Raw genomic sequence first — 17,868 nt, 5'->3', positions numbered from 1 at the left:
TGCAGAATTGGCCAGACAACGTATTGGCTGAAATGTACCGAGTTGGGCTGAATGCTGAAATTCGGGAGACAGTCCTACGGTCAGTGGACCCCATCTCCCTCATGGCCTGGATACAAGAAGATGCAAGTGCCGAGCATCAGCTTCAAACACTACGCCTGGACATCGCCGCAGCAGGAGGAAGATCAACCCAAATTCCCCCAAAGGCTAAACCTCCCCATCAACAAGATGTTACGCGAGAGCAAAGGATGTGTCAAGGTTCGTGCCTGAAATGTGGGGAATGGGGCCACTTCGCAGCCGACTGCGGGCAACCCATCAGGTGGGAGAAGACGGACACCGGGAAGCAACTCCCAGCAACCCCGGGGAAGAAACCCACTGGGAAGCCGAAATTTTCTACAGCGTTACATGCTTCACCAGAAGAAGACGAGGGAGACTCGAGCAGTGAGGAGGCCGAACCGGCGGGAAACAACCAGGTCCTGCTGTAGACGGCACAGAGCAGCAGGGCCCTCCAAGAGAGGCGCCAAAAGTGGTGAGCGAACCTCCCTCCCTATTTTTCGTGACTGTGTCTATAATCAACCCAGCCCGAGGGACCCATGTGTGAGTGAAAGCTCTCATTAACTCAGGGTGTGGGAGAGACTTAATTAGCCCCTCGGTGGTAGCCGGGCTGGAGGTGGGAGTGGTGAAGCTGAAAGACCCCATAGTCTTCACTCAAATGAAAGACCCGTACCTTTACGAAATGGTTCCTTTGCGGGTGGGGACAGGAGACCACTGGGAGTCTAGAGCATTTATAGTAACCCCGGCAGCTTTCTTTCTCGTGGTATTGGGAGCTCTCTGGCTTTATGGGCATGACCCGTACATACTGTGGGAGGAGGGGAGGGTGCAATTTATTTCACCCCACTGCCAAAACCATGGATGGGAGGAGGAGTGGGGCCAGAAACCCCAGCAAGAGCAACCCCGGGCCCTTCTGGCGAAAGAGGAGTTGCAATCTCTCCCTCCTGAATACCGAGACCTGGCCGGTGTGTTTGGGGAAGAGGAAGCGGATGACTGTAGCATTGAATTGGTGCCGGGGGCTAAGCTGCCCAAAGGGAGAATTTACGCTATGGGGCCGGCCGAGAAAGACGAACTGAGAAAGTTTATTGACAAAAACTTGGCACGTGGATTTATTCGACCGGCCTCTTCCCCCTTTGCGGCGGCTGTTTTATTCAGGAAAAAGAAGGATGGTGGTCTGAGACTCTGCACGGATTACCGGGGTTTAAATGCAGTGTCAGCCACAAACGCCTACCCGAAGCCATTGATTAAAGACTTGCTCGCGGAAGCGGCTAAGGGAAAAATATTTTCCAAACTGGATTTAAGGGACACATACTTCCATGTGCGCATAAAAGATGGCGATGAGCCGAAGACCACGTTCAACACCCCCCTCGGCCAGTTTGAATACTTAGTCATGCCGTTCGGCCTTCAGGGGGCTCCAGGGGTCTTCATGAACTTGATTAATGAGGTCCTCCACAAGTATTTGTTTAATGGGGTGCTTGTTTACCTAGACGATATACTTTTGTACTCCCCCGACTTGCCCTCCCATGTTAAATTGGTGAGAGACGTCTTGAAAACGTTGCACAAGCACAAACTATTCGCCAAACTTTCCTAATGCGAGTTTCACAAAATACACATTGACTTCCTGGGCCATCGCATTTCTAATGCTGGACAAGAAATGGACCCGGGGAAGGTAGAATCAGTGTTGGGGTGGGAGGCCCCTCGCACCAGGAGGCAATTACAATCATTTTTAGGATTTTCGAACTTTTATCACTCATTTTTGCCCAATTTTGACCAAATTAGCCTCCCCCTTACAGATCTGCTTAAAACAAAAGGAAAGGGGCCAGAGGCTACCAAGCCGGGTGCGCTGCTGCCAGGTCGGAGGAATGCCAGGAAGCGTTCATGCGCTTGAAAGCCCTGTTCACGTCGGAGCCGGTGCTGGCCCACCCCAATGAATCCAAAAAGTTCATTGCACAAACAGATGCATCGGATGTAGCTATGGGTGGGGCTATTCTACAAGAGGGGGAGGATGGGTTGTTGCACCCACTAGCTTATGTATCTCGAAAATTCACTGACTCTGAAAGAAATTGGTCTGTGTGGGAGAAGGAAGCGGGGGTGATCAAGCTGGCGCTCTCGACATGGCGGCATTGGCTGGAGGGGGCTAGGATTCCCTTTGAGGTATGGACTGATCACAACAACTTAGAAACTCTGAAAACTCCCCGATGTCTGAACGCTAAACAATTGAGATGGGTGGACTTCTTTTCTAAGTTTCAGTTCACTCTCCACCATTTCCCCGGATCAGCCAATTCACTGGCTGACGGCCTCTCGCGCCTCCCCCAACATGCCAGTCAGCGAGACGTCATTTTGGATTCCGTTTTCACTCCCGCCCATTTGGGCAGAGCGGTGACCACTTGCAGCCAGGCGGCGAAGGTGCCTGCCTTCCAGCCTCTGACCAGCTCCCCCCCGCCCCCCCCCCCCAATGGACTGGCCAGTTCACCTCCGCCTTCTCTGAAACTGATTGGGAGGAACACGAGGGGGTGGGAGATTGCGAGCAAAGGAACAATGGTTGCTGGTACCGCAAGGATAAACTGTTTGTCCCCACCTCGCTCAGAGGTGACGTTCTACAATTGGTTCATGGTTCCAAGCTGGCAGGCCACTCCGGTTTTGAGAAATCTCTCCAACTATTGCAGACAATTCTGGTGGCCGCACATGCACAAAGATTTATCAGCGTTTGTGCAATCCTGTCAAGTTTGTGCCATGAGTAAACCACGGCCCGGGAAGGTTCCTGGACTCTTGAAACCTCTGCCTACTCCCAATCGGCCTTGGGAAGTGATTTCTATGGATTTTATCACAGATTTGTTGTTGTTATTCAGTTGCACAGTCGAGTCCGACTCTTTGCGACCCCATGGACTAGATCCCACCAGGCCCTCCTGTCTTCTGCTGTCCTCTGAAGTTGGCTCAATTTCATGTTCGTTGCGTCGATGACACTGTCCAACCATCTCATCCTTTGCCGTCCCCGTCTTCTTTGACCTTCAATCTTTCCCAGCATCAGGGTCTTCTCCAGTGAGTGCTCCCTTCTCATGAGGTGGCCAAAGTATTTGAGCTTCAGTTTCATTATCTGGCCTTCCAGGGAACAGTCTGGGTTGATTTCTTTTAGGATTGACTGATTTGATCTTCTTGCAGTCCAAGGGACTCTCACCATAGTTCAAAAGAATCTATTCTTCGGCGCTCGGCCTTCCTTATAGTCCAACTCTCGCAGCCATACATGACTACTGGGAATACCATTGCTTTGACCATGCGTATTATTGTTGGCAGGGTGATGTCTCTACTTTTTATCATGCTGTTTAGGTTCGCCATCGCTTTCCTCCCAAGTAGCAGGCGTCTTTTAATTTCATGGCTGCAGTCACAGTCTGCGGTGATTTGGGATCCCAGGAACGTGAAGTCTGTCACTACTTCCACGACTTCCCCTTCTATTTGCCAAGGAGTGATGGGACCGGATGCCATGATCTTCGTTTTTTTGATGTTGAGCTTCAAGCCCACTTTTGCGCTCTCCTCTTTTACTCTGAGCAAGAGGCTCTTTAGATCCTTTTCACTTTCAGCCATTAGAGTGGTATCATCTGCATATCTGAGGTTGTTGATCTTTTCCCCAGCAATCTTAATTCCCGCTTGTGATTCATCCAGGCCAGCATTTCGCATGATGTACTCTGCATATATATTAAATAAGCAAGGTGACAGTATACATCCTTGTCGTACTCCTTTTCCTATGCTGAACCAATCAGTTGTTCCGTATCCGGTTCTAACTGTCGCTTCTTGGCCCTTATACAGGTTTCTCAAGAGACATGTGAGGTGGTCTGGTACTCCCATCTCTTTAAGGACCTGCCATAGTTTGTTGTGATCCACACAGTCAAAAGCTTTAGCATAGTCAATGAAGCAGAAGTAGATATTTTTCTGGTACTCTCTTGCTTTCTCCATAATCCAGCGAATGTTGGCAATTTGATCTCTAGTTCCTCTACCTCTTCGAAACCCAGCTTGTACTTCTGGTAGTTCTCTATCCACGTACTGTTGAAGCCTAGCTTGTAGGATCTTGAGCATGACCTTGCTAGCGTGTGATATGAGTGCAATTGTGCGATAGTTTGAACATTCCTTGGCATTGCCCTTCTTTGGGATTGGAATGTATACTGATCTTTTCCAATCCTGTGGCCACTGTTGCGTTTTCCAAATTTGCTGGCAAATGGAGTGCAGAACTTTAACAGCATCATCTTCTAAGACTTTGAATAGCTCAGCTGGAATACCATCACCTCCACTAGCTTTGTTGTTAGTAATGCTTTCTAAGGCCCATTTAACTTCACATTCCAGGATGTCTGGCTCAAGGTCAGTGATTATACCGTCGTGTTTGTCAAGGACATTGAGGTCTTTCTTGTATAGTTCTTCTGTGTATTCTTGCCATCTTTTCCTAATCTCTTCTGCTTCTGTTAGGTCCCTACCGTTTTTGTCCTTTATCATGGCCAGCTTTGCATGGAACGCTCCCTTGATTTCTCCAATTTTCTTGAAGAGATCTCTAGTCCTTCCCATTCTATTGTTTTCTTCTATTACTTTGCACTGTTCATTCAGGAAGGCCTCCTTATCTCTCCTTGCTGTTCTCTGGAAATCTGCGTTCAGTTGGGTAAATCTTTCCTTTTCGCCTTTGCCTTTCGCTTTCCTTCTTTCCTCTGCTATTTGTAAAGCCTCATCAGAAAGCCATTTTGCTTTCTTGCATTTCTTTTTCTTTGGTATGGTGGTGATTGCTGCCTCCTGTACGATGTCACGAACCTCTGTCCATAGTTCTTCAGGCACTCTATCTATCAAATCCAGACCCTTGAATCTATTCTTCACCTCTACTGTATATTCATCAGGGATGCGATCTAGGTCAAACCTGAATGGCCTCGTGGTTTTCCCAATTTTCTTCAGTTTAAGTCTGAATTTTGCAATGAGTAGCTCATGATCTGAACCACAGTCAGCTCCAGGTCTTGTTTTTACTGACTGGATAGAGCTTCTCCATCTTTGACTGCAAATTATATAGTCAATCTGATTTCGGTGTTGCCCATCTGGTGATGTCCATGTGTAGAGTCGCCTCTTAGGTTGTTGGAAAAGGGTGTTCGCTATGACCAGTGTGTTCTCTTGACAAAACTCTGTTAACCTTTGCCCTGCTTCATTTTGCTTTCCAAGGCCAAACTTGTCTGTTATTCCGGTTACCTTTTGACTTCCTACTTTAGCATTCCAGTCCCCTATGATGATGAGGACATCATTTTTTGGTGTTAGTTCTAGGAGGTGTTGTAGGTCTTCATAGAACCGGTCCACTTCAGCCTCTTCTGCATCAGTGGTTGGGGCATAGACTTGGATTACTGTGATGTTGAATGGTTTGCCTTGGAATCGGACAGAAATCATTCTGTCATTTTTGAGATTGTATCCCAGTACTGCCTTTTGCACTCTCTTGTTGACTATAAAGGCCACACCATTTTTTCTACGAGATTCCTGGCCACAGTAGTAGATATAATGGTCTTCTGAGTTAAATTCGCCCATTCCTGTCCACTTTAGTTCACTGATTCCTAGGATATCGATGTTCAGTCTTGCCATCTCATTTTTGACCACGTCAAGCTTACCTTGATTCATAGATCTTACATTCCAGGTTCCTATGCAGTATTGTTCTTTGCAGCATCGGACTTTCCTTTCACCATCAGACACATCCACAACTGAGGGTCCTTTCGGCTTTGGCCCAGCCGCTTCACTCTTTCTGGGGTTACTTGTACTTGCCCTCTGCTCTTCCTCAGTAGCATATTGGACACCTTCCGACCTGAGGGGCTCATCTTCCGGCGTCATATCTTTAAGCCTTTTGATACTTTCCATGGGGTTTTCTTGGCAAAAGTACTGGAGTGGGTTGCCATTTCCTTCTCCAGGGGGATCACGCTTGGTCTGAGTTCTCTGCTGTGGCCTGTCCGTCTTGGGTGGCCCTTCACGGCATAGCCCACAGCTTCATTGAACTACGCAAGCCCCCTCGCCACGACAAGGCAGTGATCCATGAGGGGGATCACAGATTTACCACCCAGTAAATCTATGACTGTACTTTGGGTTGTGGTTGACCTGTTTCCCCTCCTTGCCTATGGCTAAGGCACTGGCCAAGGCTTTCCTGTTGCATGTGGTATGCCTCCATATGCTGCCTAGCAAGATAATTTCTGACGGGAACCCAATTCGTTTCCAAGTTTTGGGGGGAGCTTATGAGAATTATGGGGGTGGAGAGAGGTTTGAGCAGTGCCTATCACCCGGAAACGAATGGGCAAACGGAGAGGGTCAATCAAACTTTGGAACAATACCTCCGTTGCTTCACGAACTACCAGCAAGATGATTGGGTCGATCTCTTGCCACTGGCCGAATACTGTTACAACAATACCTGCCATTCTTCAACTGGATTATCCCCCTTCAAAGCCTTGTATGGCTATGACAGCCCACCACTGCCTTTCTTAGAGGGCGGTACGGACTTGGGACCTGGGGAGGCAGGGTTATGGTGTAAACAACTGAAAGACTCATGGCCACTTTTGAGAAAAGCTTTGGATGTGGCAAAAGAGGCGTATAAAGCACAGGCCGATAAGAGAAGGGTGGAGGGTTGGGCTCTACAGCCTGGGGATTTTGTGTATGTCTCGACCAAGAACATAAAAATGTTGCGCCCAAGCAGGAAACTGGGGTGGAAATATATTGGGCCTTTCAAAGTACGTAAAGTGATAAATGATGTTGCTGTTGATGTTGAATTGCCAAAAAATCTAAGGTCCTTGCATTCTGTGTTTCATTTCAGCCTCCTGAGGAAAGATACGGGGTCTTGCAAATGGCGAGGGGGTAAACCTGTTCCTCCGCCTATATTAATCGAAGGGGAGGTGCATTATGAAATCACTAACATCCTGGACTCTAAGCGGAAGCGTGGCAAAAACTGTTTTATTTGGTGGAGTGGAAAGACCTTGGTCCCCAGCACCTCGAATGGGTGGAAGTAGGGGATATTCGGGCCCCTCATCTGATTCGCAAATTCCTCCGGGAGTTCCCGGAGAAACCGGGAGATCTCCGGGAGTTTCTCCGGGGGTTTCACCGGGAGATAGCGGGAGGGAGAGAGGAGCTAATTTTCAAGGGGGCAGTATGTCAGCTAGCTGCCAATTCTTCTGCATTTCTCTGTATGCGCATGCTTGCTTTCGTTTTCCTCTGTAGATGTGTTGATGTGCTTAATTGGAACATGTATCTCTCAAGGCCACGGGTGGTTGCAGATAGCTAGTCGCCTAGACAATCCCACGGCCCGGCTGTGAGAAAGCAGTATGTTATGTTACCTAGAAGCGTTTAGGTTCCCAAGCCAAAAGGCACGGGCGGGAAGGTCCATAATTGGGCCCCAACTGTTTGAATTTACTATAATATGTTATGCTGTGTGATTCCCTCTCATACCTAACAGTGATTCTGTACATGCACCTCTAGCTTCAAATAAAGTAACCTTTTTCTCAGAAGTGTACGGTCTTGATGGGGGAGGAGAGCCTGACAGTCAGTCCTTTTGTCTTTTTGATGTTCAGCTGTAATCCCGCTTTGACACTTCCTGCTTTACCCTACATTGGTACTTATTTCTTCAATATTTTCTGCCAGTAATGTGTCAACTGCACATCTCAAATAGTTACTGTTCCTTCTGCCAGTTTTCACTCCTCCTTCATCTAAATCAAATCAAGCTTTCCTTATGATATGTTTTGCATATAGATTGAAAAGAAAGGGAGATAAAATACATCGTGGTCTGACACTTTTTCCATTTTGGAGGCTATTCTGTTTCTCCATCTTCTGTCCTAAGACTGGCCTCTTGTTCAGAGTACAGGTTGCGCATCAATACAAACAGTTGTTGTGGCAGACTCATTCCTTTTAAAACCAGCCATAGCTTCTCATGATCCACGCAGTCCAAAGTTTTGCTGTAATCTATGAAACACAAGCTGGTTTTCTTCTAAAATTATCTTGTATGCTCCAATAACCGACCTGAATTTGCGATATTTTATCAAGTAAGTTGCCCTTTTCTGAATCCAGTTTCAGCACCTGGCATTTCTCATTCCATGTATCGTAAGTCTTTGTTGTAGGATTCTGAGTATGACTTTACTCCCATGAGAAATTAATGTGAAGGTCCAGTAGTTGCTGCAGTCTTTGATGTCTCCTTTTGTTGGAATTTGAATGTAAAATGAGTGTTTCCAGACTGTGAGCCATTGTTTTGTTTTCCATCTTTGTTAGCATATTCTTGTTAAGATTTTGAGGGACTCCTTTTCTGTGCCTTCGAATAGCACCATTGATATCCCATCTACCTCTGGTGATCTGTTTCTCCCCACTGCTCTCAGTGCAGTTTTCCTTTTACTGTTCTAAAACCGTTGGTTCTTTTTCAAAAGATTCTTCTGGAAAGGAATCTGTCATCCTTTCATCTCCTTTGTATAATTCCTCAGTGTACTGTCCCCATCTTTTCTTAGATAATTGTACCTCTAGATATGTCATTAGATATTCCCATTCCTCCTCTTACCTGGCTCTTGTTTCAGATGTGGAGAGGAGCCGAGAAGATGGAAGCGAAGATCACTGAGGCAGAAGAGGAAAGTCAGAGGGCGCAGGCCCAGGAGGATGCTCGAGATGCCCTGTCAAGTGGTATGGGTGCCTCCTGCCTTGATGGGATTGGGACACCTAGTCAAGTTATTGGGCAGAAGGTTCAGGACAGGAGAAAAGGGGAATACTTTTGCAGACTACATAGAATGGAGTTCTGGGACACAGAGTGCCATAGGATGTCGTATGGCCACTCCACTTTAAGAGGGAGTAGACAGATTCATGGAGGGCAATTCCATTCTTATTTACATTAATTGAAATGTGCATGTCGCCCCTTCCTTCCATTAGAGGGTCTCAAGGTGCCACAGAAAAGGAAGGGAAGAGAAATCTGGGTGCTTCTGTTAGCCAAGGTGAATAAATGGAACGTCCACATTCCCCACACCTGGATGGCTGAGGCTAGCCCAGTCTCCTCAGATCTCAGAAACTTGGCAGGGTCAGACCTGGTTGGTTCTCATGTGGCAGAACACCAAAGAAGTCCAGGGGTTGCTGTGCAGAGGCAGGCAATGGCAGACCAACTCTGAAGGTCTCTTGTCTTGAATGACTTGTGGTTTCTCCATAAGTCAGCTGTGACTTCACAGCACTTTACAAACACCCCCCCACACACACATTCTGGGTCAGCAGACCTCTGAAACCGCATTGCTATGGGGCAATAGAGGATACTGGACTAGGGGTTCCAGGCCATAGCTAGGTACCCCCATGAGGTTAGAGGGTGGAGCTTGGGTTGGTTGTGATGTCATATCAATGTCTCATCTCACCGAATACCTGGATGTGAAGTCAGAGCATCAGCAGGCGTCCTGGAAACCCATTGGTGGTACCCTAAAGTTTCCAGACCCTTGGCTGATGCACTAAAAAAAGAATCTGGGTTTTGAGCTGGAGGTGACAGTGATGTGTCATGCAACAGGATTTCTGGTCCTTTCTTTTTCTCCTGCCAGGCTCCAGGACAGGTGGGAGGCCCCAGCAAGTGGGAGAATGGCGGGCCTGGGCTTTTGGCCTGTTCCAGCAGGGGTGCTGCAGCCTTTGGAGCTCCAGGGTGCACAGGGCACATTTCAAGTCCCACAGAAGGGTTGGCAACATTTATAACATGCCGAGGCTCATGGATTTTGGTGCTTCTCTTCCACCTCTCTGACACCTCACGAAAAGTCATTACAAATATTCTTGAGTGTAAAGAAGACAAGGTGTCACAACCCAGGGAACAGGGATGGGTGAAGCATAATTCAAAGAAGCAAACAAAATAGGAGCTTGAGTTTAACATTTATCTTTCCAATTTTGTCTCCCTTGCAGGCAGTGAAGAGATGTTGTCAGCCTGTCGTCTTTTCAGAGGAGTGGAAACGGCTGCTCCACCGCTGGTCCAGGTGGGGGGGGGGAGACTGGGGGATAGTCAGGTCCCCACTTCTTTCTCAAGGAGGCTTTGGGTCCTGCTGATGGAGGAGAGATAAGCTCTGAACCCCACTCTCTTGACGCATGCCATACTCTACGTCCTGCACCCTCCCACAATGCCCCCGTGGAGAGTGTAGTCTCTGCCGGGACTGATCTCTGACGAGGAAATCTGCTTTTCCTTTCAGCCTCCCTTTTCCTTTGAGGAGGTGGCCGTGTATTTCACCGAGGCCGAGTGGGCCTTGCTGGCTCCGGGCCAAAGAGCTCTCTACAGGGACGTCATGCTGGAGAATTACGGGAGCGTGGCCTCTCTGGGTAAGGGTCTTTCACAGGTGCCAAAGGTGCAAATTGCTGCCATTGGGATGATGCATGAATCAAAATATTGAAAAGCAACATGTGGTTGTGAGGACTGCCTGGCTATCTCCCCCTTCCCCAGTTGGGGCCTTAAGGAGTTGGGGTGGCAGTGAAAACCATGTTTCAGCATGGCCAGTGTGGTGGGCATCACCCAAGCCATTCCTACAGTGGTCCCTTGGAATGCCTTGAGGCCTTACTATTAGTTGGAAATGAGTTTGAGTGCTTTCTGTGGAGCTGTTCTACCTTGCAGGGATGGCCTGCAGTGGGTTGTCCCACCAGTTAACACTGCCACCCAAGGGCAACTGGCTTATGCCAAATCACACAGCACCCTCTGTTGTGGTGATGGGAGTCAGTCCTCACCCCAAGAGAGTGGGATTGTATGTTACTGAAGGGATTCTCACTGCAACTGTCAGCCCAGTAAACACAGAGTCAGGTTCTCAGTTCAGGCACAGTTTGTATGAGCCAGAACAGGGTAGAGAAAGCACTATAGCCACTCTCCGTCTCCCCAAGAGGCAAGTGACCAACTCCTTCCCAAAGGCTAAGTCCCTTCCAGGCCCTTGAGGCAGGAAACCATCTGCCAAAGAAAAGCACAAACACACACCGAAAAGCCTGGAATACATGTCCAGTTAACATGCCCCAATGCCCGAGTTTCTCCAAGGCCGGCCAGACCCATCTCCCCCTGTCCCCAGGGAAGAGGGTTGACACCAATGACAACCCTCTGCTGCTCTAAGGGTCTGCCAGACTAACTTCCCCACATTTAGATTCCATCACCCTGGTCATGCTGCACACCTGGAGAACTGCACACTTGCTGTGTGGTCACTGCGTCCTTCAGGTGTTTTGGGAGGATGGAACAGGACAGACTCTTCTGGGGTCTTACCTGGACTTTTTGACACTGCACGTTCCTCTGGGGTGGTCTTCCCGAGGGCCTTAGTCTACTGTAACAAGTTCATGACCTTGAGGCCCGATAATCAGTCTTCTGGCTCTCTCTTGCTGACAATAAAGATATACTTCTTTCCGGAGAGACTGGCTGACTCCGTGCGTCTAGGAAAGTCAAAACTGCCTGGATGATTCAGACAATACTGTGCTTTAGACATAAGAACATAAGAGACGCCAATGTTGGATCAGGCCAAAGGCCCATCCAGTCCAACACTCTATGTCACACAGTGGCCAGAAATACCAGTGCCATCAGGAGGTCCACCAGTGGGGCCAGGACATTAGAAGCCCTCCCACTGTTGACCCTGGTCAATGTGTGGCCAGCAATACCAGGTGCCACCAGGAGGTCCACCAGTAGACAATAGAGAAGTCCAGCTAAAGTGCAGAGAAGTGCTCAGAAATTGCAGCAAAATGCCTCTGAGCTTGAGAAAGGTTCCCCTACACTGCAGGGTTGGGTTCCTCTCTGTCATTACCTACCCCTCTCGAAAGAAACAGCAACTTTTCCAGAAACCATGGGGGCCCCCTTTGAACTGTGGGGTTCGCTTGGTGAGCTCCGGGCTTCTCTCCTCTCCCCGGAAAACATGCATTTTTTTTGGGGGGGTGTGTGAAAACCAGCTCCTCCTGGCTCTGTTGACAACTGGAAGGAAGCTCTCAGTGCAGTTGCAGGACTGGATGTCTTGATAACCTCTTGTATTTAATCGTCAGTTGCAGAGAATCAAAAGTAAAAAAGCACGGTAAGTCAAATGAGACTGGGGGGAAAACAAATAGCACTAGTTTTCCTAGATGCGGAGAAAGCCTTCGATAATGTAAATTGGGATTACTTAATACAAAAACTAGAGATATGGGATTGCGGCAAAACATTTCTAAAATCAATTTTAGCTATATATAAAGAACAATATGCAAAGATAGTTATAAAAGGAGAACTAACTCAAAATATAGCTATACATTATCCCCTCTACTTTTTATTTTTGGGATAAAAACGCTAAATGAATTAGAGAAAATAAGAGAATAATTGGTACAAAAATAAAACGGGAACTATAAATTGCAGGCATTTGCTGATGATTTGGTGTTTATTCTTTAAGATCTGATAACATCCATGTCATACCTGTTGAATGAAATACAAAACTATAGTCAAGTGGCAGGCTTAACGATTAATTTGAATAAAACTAAGATCTTGACAAAAAACTGTTCTAAAGAAGAGAACTAAAATACAAACAATTTCAAACATTGAAGTGGTAAATAAATAGGTATATTAGTAACAAATAATAATAAAAATCTATATAAAAATAACTACCTAGCTTTATTAGAAGAAAAGATCTTAAAAAATGGCATGATCTACATATTTCTTTTATGGGAAGAATTGCTACCATAAAAATGAATATTCTCCCACGATTTCTCTTCATAGCACAATGTAAACCCATACTAAAAAATACTAAATTCCTTGAAGACATAGATCGCTGTACTAGAACATTTATTTGGCATGCAAAAAAACACATGAATCAATAGAAAACTTCTTATAGATAAGAAAGAGGTGGACTAGCTCTACCTGACTGGGGTTTATATTCTCAAATTGCAGTGATGGGCTGGATAAGAGATTGGATAACTTTGGAAGATGAAAGACTCCTACAGTTAGAAGGGCATGACCTATCCATGGGTTGGCATGCACACATATGGTATAACTTAGATAAACCTGAACAAACCTTTCAAAATCACATAATAAGAGGCCCCTTATTAAAAATTTAGGAAAAAATTAAAAACAGATTTTACAATAAAATCCCAAAATGGATTTCTCCACTAGAGGCTTTTATAATGCCGGCATTATTAGATAATAATAAAAAAGTGACGTATGAAACGCTATTAACAAAAAAAAATGAACTGAAACCATTTGAAATACTTGAAACAAAAAATATAAATCTCACGAATTGGGAAAAAATTCAATTAAAATCCAGATTTACTAAAGATAAAACATTAAATTTTATGAATTCCAAAACCCAACTAGACAAATTTGTACTTCCAACAAATGTATATGTATTACCCTGTTCGTTATTTTATGTAATAGAAGACGTACAAATACATTTATATTAAAAAAAGGGAATGGGGGGGATATTTTGCCATTTTCCCCTTTTATCCGTTCTAACCCGACCGCTCTGCAGTTTCATGGAGTGCCCACGAGTTCTTGTATTGTGAGAAAGGGAGAAAAGTACCTCTTTCTTTACCTGCTCTTTCCCATGCATAATCTTATAAACCTCGATCATGTCACCCCTCAGTCGTCTTTTCTCCAAGCTAAAGAGCCCTAAGCGCTTTAACCTTTCCTCATAGGGAAAGTGTTCCAACCCTTTTATCATTCGAGTTGCCCTTTTCTGCACTTTTTCCAAAGCTATAATATCCTTTTTAAGGTGTGGTGCCCAGAACTGCACACAGTATTCCAAATGAGGTCTTACCATTGATTTATATAGGGGCATTATGATATTGGCTGATCTGTTTTCAATACCCTTCCTAATAATCCCCAGCATAGCATTGGCCTTCTTTATTGCAGTCACACTGTCTCGACATTTTCAGTGAGTTATCTACTACAACTCCAAGATCTCTCTCTTGATCAGTCTCTGCCAGTTCAGACCCCATCAATGTGTATTTATATTTGGGATTTTTGGCTCCCAATGTGCATCACCTTGCACTTGGCCACATTGAACCCCATTTGCCATGTTGACGCCCACTTGCCCATCCTTGACAGATCCCTTTGGAGTGCCTCACAATCCTCACTGGTTTTCACCACCCTGAACAACTTCGTATCATCCGCAAATTTAGCCACTTCACTGCTTACTCCCATCTCCAAATCATTAATGAACAAGTTAAAAAGCAGTGGACCAAGTACTGATCCCTGCGGTACCCCAATGCTTACCCCCCTCCACTGAGAAAATTGCCCATTTATTCTCACTCTCTGTTTTCTATTAATTAGCCAGTTTTTGATCCATAAAAGGACTTGTCCTTCTATCCCATGATTTTTGAGCTTACTTAGGAGCCTTTGATGAGGAACTTTATCAAAAGCTTTCTGGAAGTCAAGGTAAACAATATCTATTGGATCCCCCTTGTCCACATGTTTGTTCACCCCCCCAAAGAACACTAACAGGTTAGTGAGACAAGAGGGACAGACATATGGGGAATTTGGGGAGGGGAGGGACAGACAGAATATAAAAACAGCTCTACACGAGGGCCCAACAGGCATAAGGTGTGACCAGCGTCTGAGTTTGGGAGGAAAGATTATCGGATAAAAAAAATGCACACCCATTTCTGAGCACTGCCTTGGCTTCTTGCCTGGGTGCTAATTGAAACTCTTTCTTTCTTCCAGGAGCAGATGTAGAGGAGACAGATGGGGAATTCCAGGGGTTCTCTTTGGAAAAAGTCAAGAATGAAGATGCTGACGGACACTTCGGGGATGGACCCCAGAGGGAGAAGGGAAGCCAAGCAGGGAAGAGGAGGGATAAGCCCATTCCTTGCTGAGGAGGGGGTTTCCGTGAAATCCCAGTCGAAGAATAAGGGTCAATCAAAAAGAGTACAGACAAAGGCCTCCACACTAATCAGAGAATCTACTCAGGGAAACTGAAAGTGTGGCCTTGGCAAAGACCTTCAGTCCAGAATGAACATAACTTTGCAGACACAGATTTCCTCAGGAGAGAAACTGTGTAATTGCTTACAGTGCAGAAAGAGGTTCAGTCAAAAAAGAGCCCTTACTACAAATCAGAAAAGTCACACATGTGAGGAACGGCTGGAGTGCAAACGAAGCATCTCTCATGCAGGAGGCTTCATGTACTTTTAAAGTATATGTTATCGTAGACGACAGCATACAGCGGGAAGAATCCACTGTAACATTTGGATTGCGGATGGAACTTAAGGTGCAGATGAGACCTCCTTGCGTGGGTTCTAACAGGATCTCTTTCTTTATTCCAGCAGGGGATGATCAGAGGAATGAGGAGGATGAGGAACTGCATCCTCTATTGCCAGATGAAGTCGAGAATGAAGACTTGAGAGGAAACTTCAGAAAACAAGTTGGACCTAAGAAGCAGAAAAGAAGCCACATCATCCAGAAGAGGGGTAAACCCATTCCTTGCCAAGGGGGGGCCTTCCAAGAAGGAATTCACATGGTGAAGGAAACATACAAGTGCTTGGCGTGCGGAATGAACTTCTCCGATCAATCCCAGTATAACGTCCATTTACAAATGCATGGTGGAAAGAAGACCCATCACTGGGTGGACAGTGGAAAGACCATGATTCGCAGAACATATAGAGGAGAGAAACCTGGTAGCTGCTCAGATTGTGGCAAGAGATTCTCAGGGAAATCAGGCCTTGTTCAACACCAAAGGATTTATGCAGGAGGGAAGCTACCAATTTGCTCAGGGAGTGGAATGAAGTTCTCTGTGGGAGGCAAAGGTAATATATGTTTTCCAAAGAACGTTATAATGAATACATGTAAATGCTTTTGGTGTGGAAACTACTTTAAATACAGATCACAGCTCCTTGTGCACCAACGAATCCACACAGGGGAGAAGCCTTTTGAATGCTCACAGTGTGGGAAGAGATTCAGTCGCAGTAGCTCTCTTCAGCTTCATGTAAGAACCCACACAGGGGAGAAGCCTTTTGAATGCTCAGAGTGTGGGAAGGGATTCAGTTGTAGCAGTCGTCTTCAAAGACATCTAAGAACCCACACGGGGGAGAAGCCTTTTGAATGTTCAGAGTGTGGGAAGAGATTCAGTTGCAATAGCCATCTTCAAACCCATCTAAGAATCCACACAGGGGAGAAGCCTTTTGAATGCTCAGAGTGTGGGAAGAGATTCAGTCGCAGTAGCTTTCTTCAGCTTCATGTAAGAACCCACACAGGGGAGAAGCCTTTTGAATGCTCAGAATGTGGGAAGACATTCAGTCACAGAAGCCCTCTTCAAAGACATCTAAGAACCCACACCGGGGAGAAGCCTTTTGAATGCTCAGAGTGTGGGAAGAGATTCAGTCAGAGTAGCCCTCTTCAAACCCATCTAAGAACCCACACAGGGGAGAAGCCTTTTGAATGCTCAGAGTGTGGGAAGAGATTCAGTCGCAGTAGCTCTCTTCAGCTTCATGTAAGAACCCACACAGGGGATAAGCCTTTTGAATGCTCAGACTGTGGGAAGAGATTCAGTCAAAGGAGCCCCCTTCAAACCCATTTAAGAACCCACACAGGGGATAAGCCTTTTGAATGCTCAGAGTGTGGGAAGAGATTCAGTGACAGTTGGACTCTTCAAAGACATCTAAAAAGCCACACCGGGGAGAAGCCTTTTGAATGCTCAGAGTGTGGGAAGAGATTCAGTCGCAGTTGCTCTCTTCAGCTTCATGTAAGAAACCACACAGGGGATAAGCCTTTTCCATGTTCAGAGTGTGGGAAGGGATTCAGTTGTAGCAGTCATCTTCAAAGACATCTAAGAACCCATACGGGGGAGAAGCCTTTTGAATGCTTAGAATGCAGGAAGAGATTCAGTTGCAGTAGCTATCTTCAAATCCATCTAAGAATCCACACAGGGGAGAAGCCTTTTGAATGCTCAGAGTGTGGGAAGAGATTCAGTCGCAGTAGCCATCTTCAAACCCATCTAAGAATCCACACAGGATAGAAGCCTTTTGAGTGGTCAGAGTGTGGGAAGAGATTTAGCCACAGTGGCTTACTTCAAGAGCATCAAAGAACCCACACAATGTAACTCCTTAGCTCAGAGGTGTCAGGTTTATTTGTTACAAGGGTCGGATCTGACATAAATGTCACCTCGTTGGTCCGGGCCATGTATGCCATAAAATGTAATGCCAGGTACCAAAGATATAAACTTCAGAAAGGACTCCAGAAATCCAATTAGTGGTGGTATTTTTTACTCAAAACATAAACGTCCTTTAAAAATTACATGTATTTCATTTATTTAATGGTCTTTGATAAGCGACACCTCTTCCTCTGAATCATTGCCTCAAAATCTGGAGCCAATGTCTGTGTTTAGCAATCTTGAGTTTGCTGTTTAGGTGTGTATCCGTAAGCTGATGTATTGACATTTGTTCACAGAAAAGAACTGTTCACAGACATAGGTTGTCCCAAACTTAGACAGAATTTTAGAAGCAACATTCTTAAGGTGGGGGTAATTCACTCCCGCAAATTGGTAAAATATCATAAAGCCCCCTTCAAAAAGATTATCCTTCAACACAGCATCACACTGCACCTGCAGCTACCTGGGATTTGTGACATCGATTCATTGGTAGGTGGGGAGAAGAAAGAAAGGGGCTGTTCAGCATAGAGATTGATGAAGGGAATCCTGAGGGTGGGTGAAATTGTCATCTCCAGGCTCTCTGCAAACCATGCAAAACAAGGATTCCAAGGAGCTTTTGTATGCTTGCAACGGAGTTCACTGTACTGAATGAGTCGCAAAATTACTTGCATAAATGATTAGGGACTGTGGTCTGTGTGGCTGTGTTTAGCTTACTGAAAATAGGATCCTACTGTGTAATTTTTGTGTCATTTAATCTGTCATGTTGAAACTTATGGAGACCCAGCTGAGCTCTGAGCAG

The 17,868-nt window shown here is 45.9% G+C and overlaps 1 pseudogene; it reads left to right on the top strand.

The window, feature by feature from the left end:
- Positions 1-1,926: 1,926 nt before the first annotated feature.
- LOC107120219 lies at positions 1,927-17,120 on the top strand (annotated as a pseudogene).
- Positions 17,121-17,868: the final 748 nt, after the last annotated feature.

This window comes from Gekko japonicus, unplaced genomic scaffold, assembly GCF_001447785.1.
Source record: "Gekko japonicus isolate JY-2015 unplaced genomic scaffold, Gekko_japonicus_V1.1 scaffold6915, whole genome shotgun sequence".
NCBI classification, from domain to species: Eukaryota; Metazoa; Chordata; class Lepidosauria; order Squamata; family Gekkonidae; genus Gekko; species Gekko japonicus.
The sequence above is the reverse complement of the archived record's forward strand: the minus strand, read 5'-3'. Positions and strand labels throughout refer to the sequence as shown.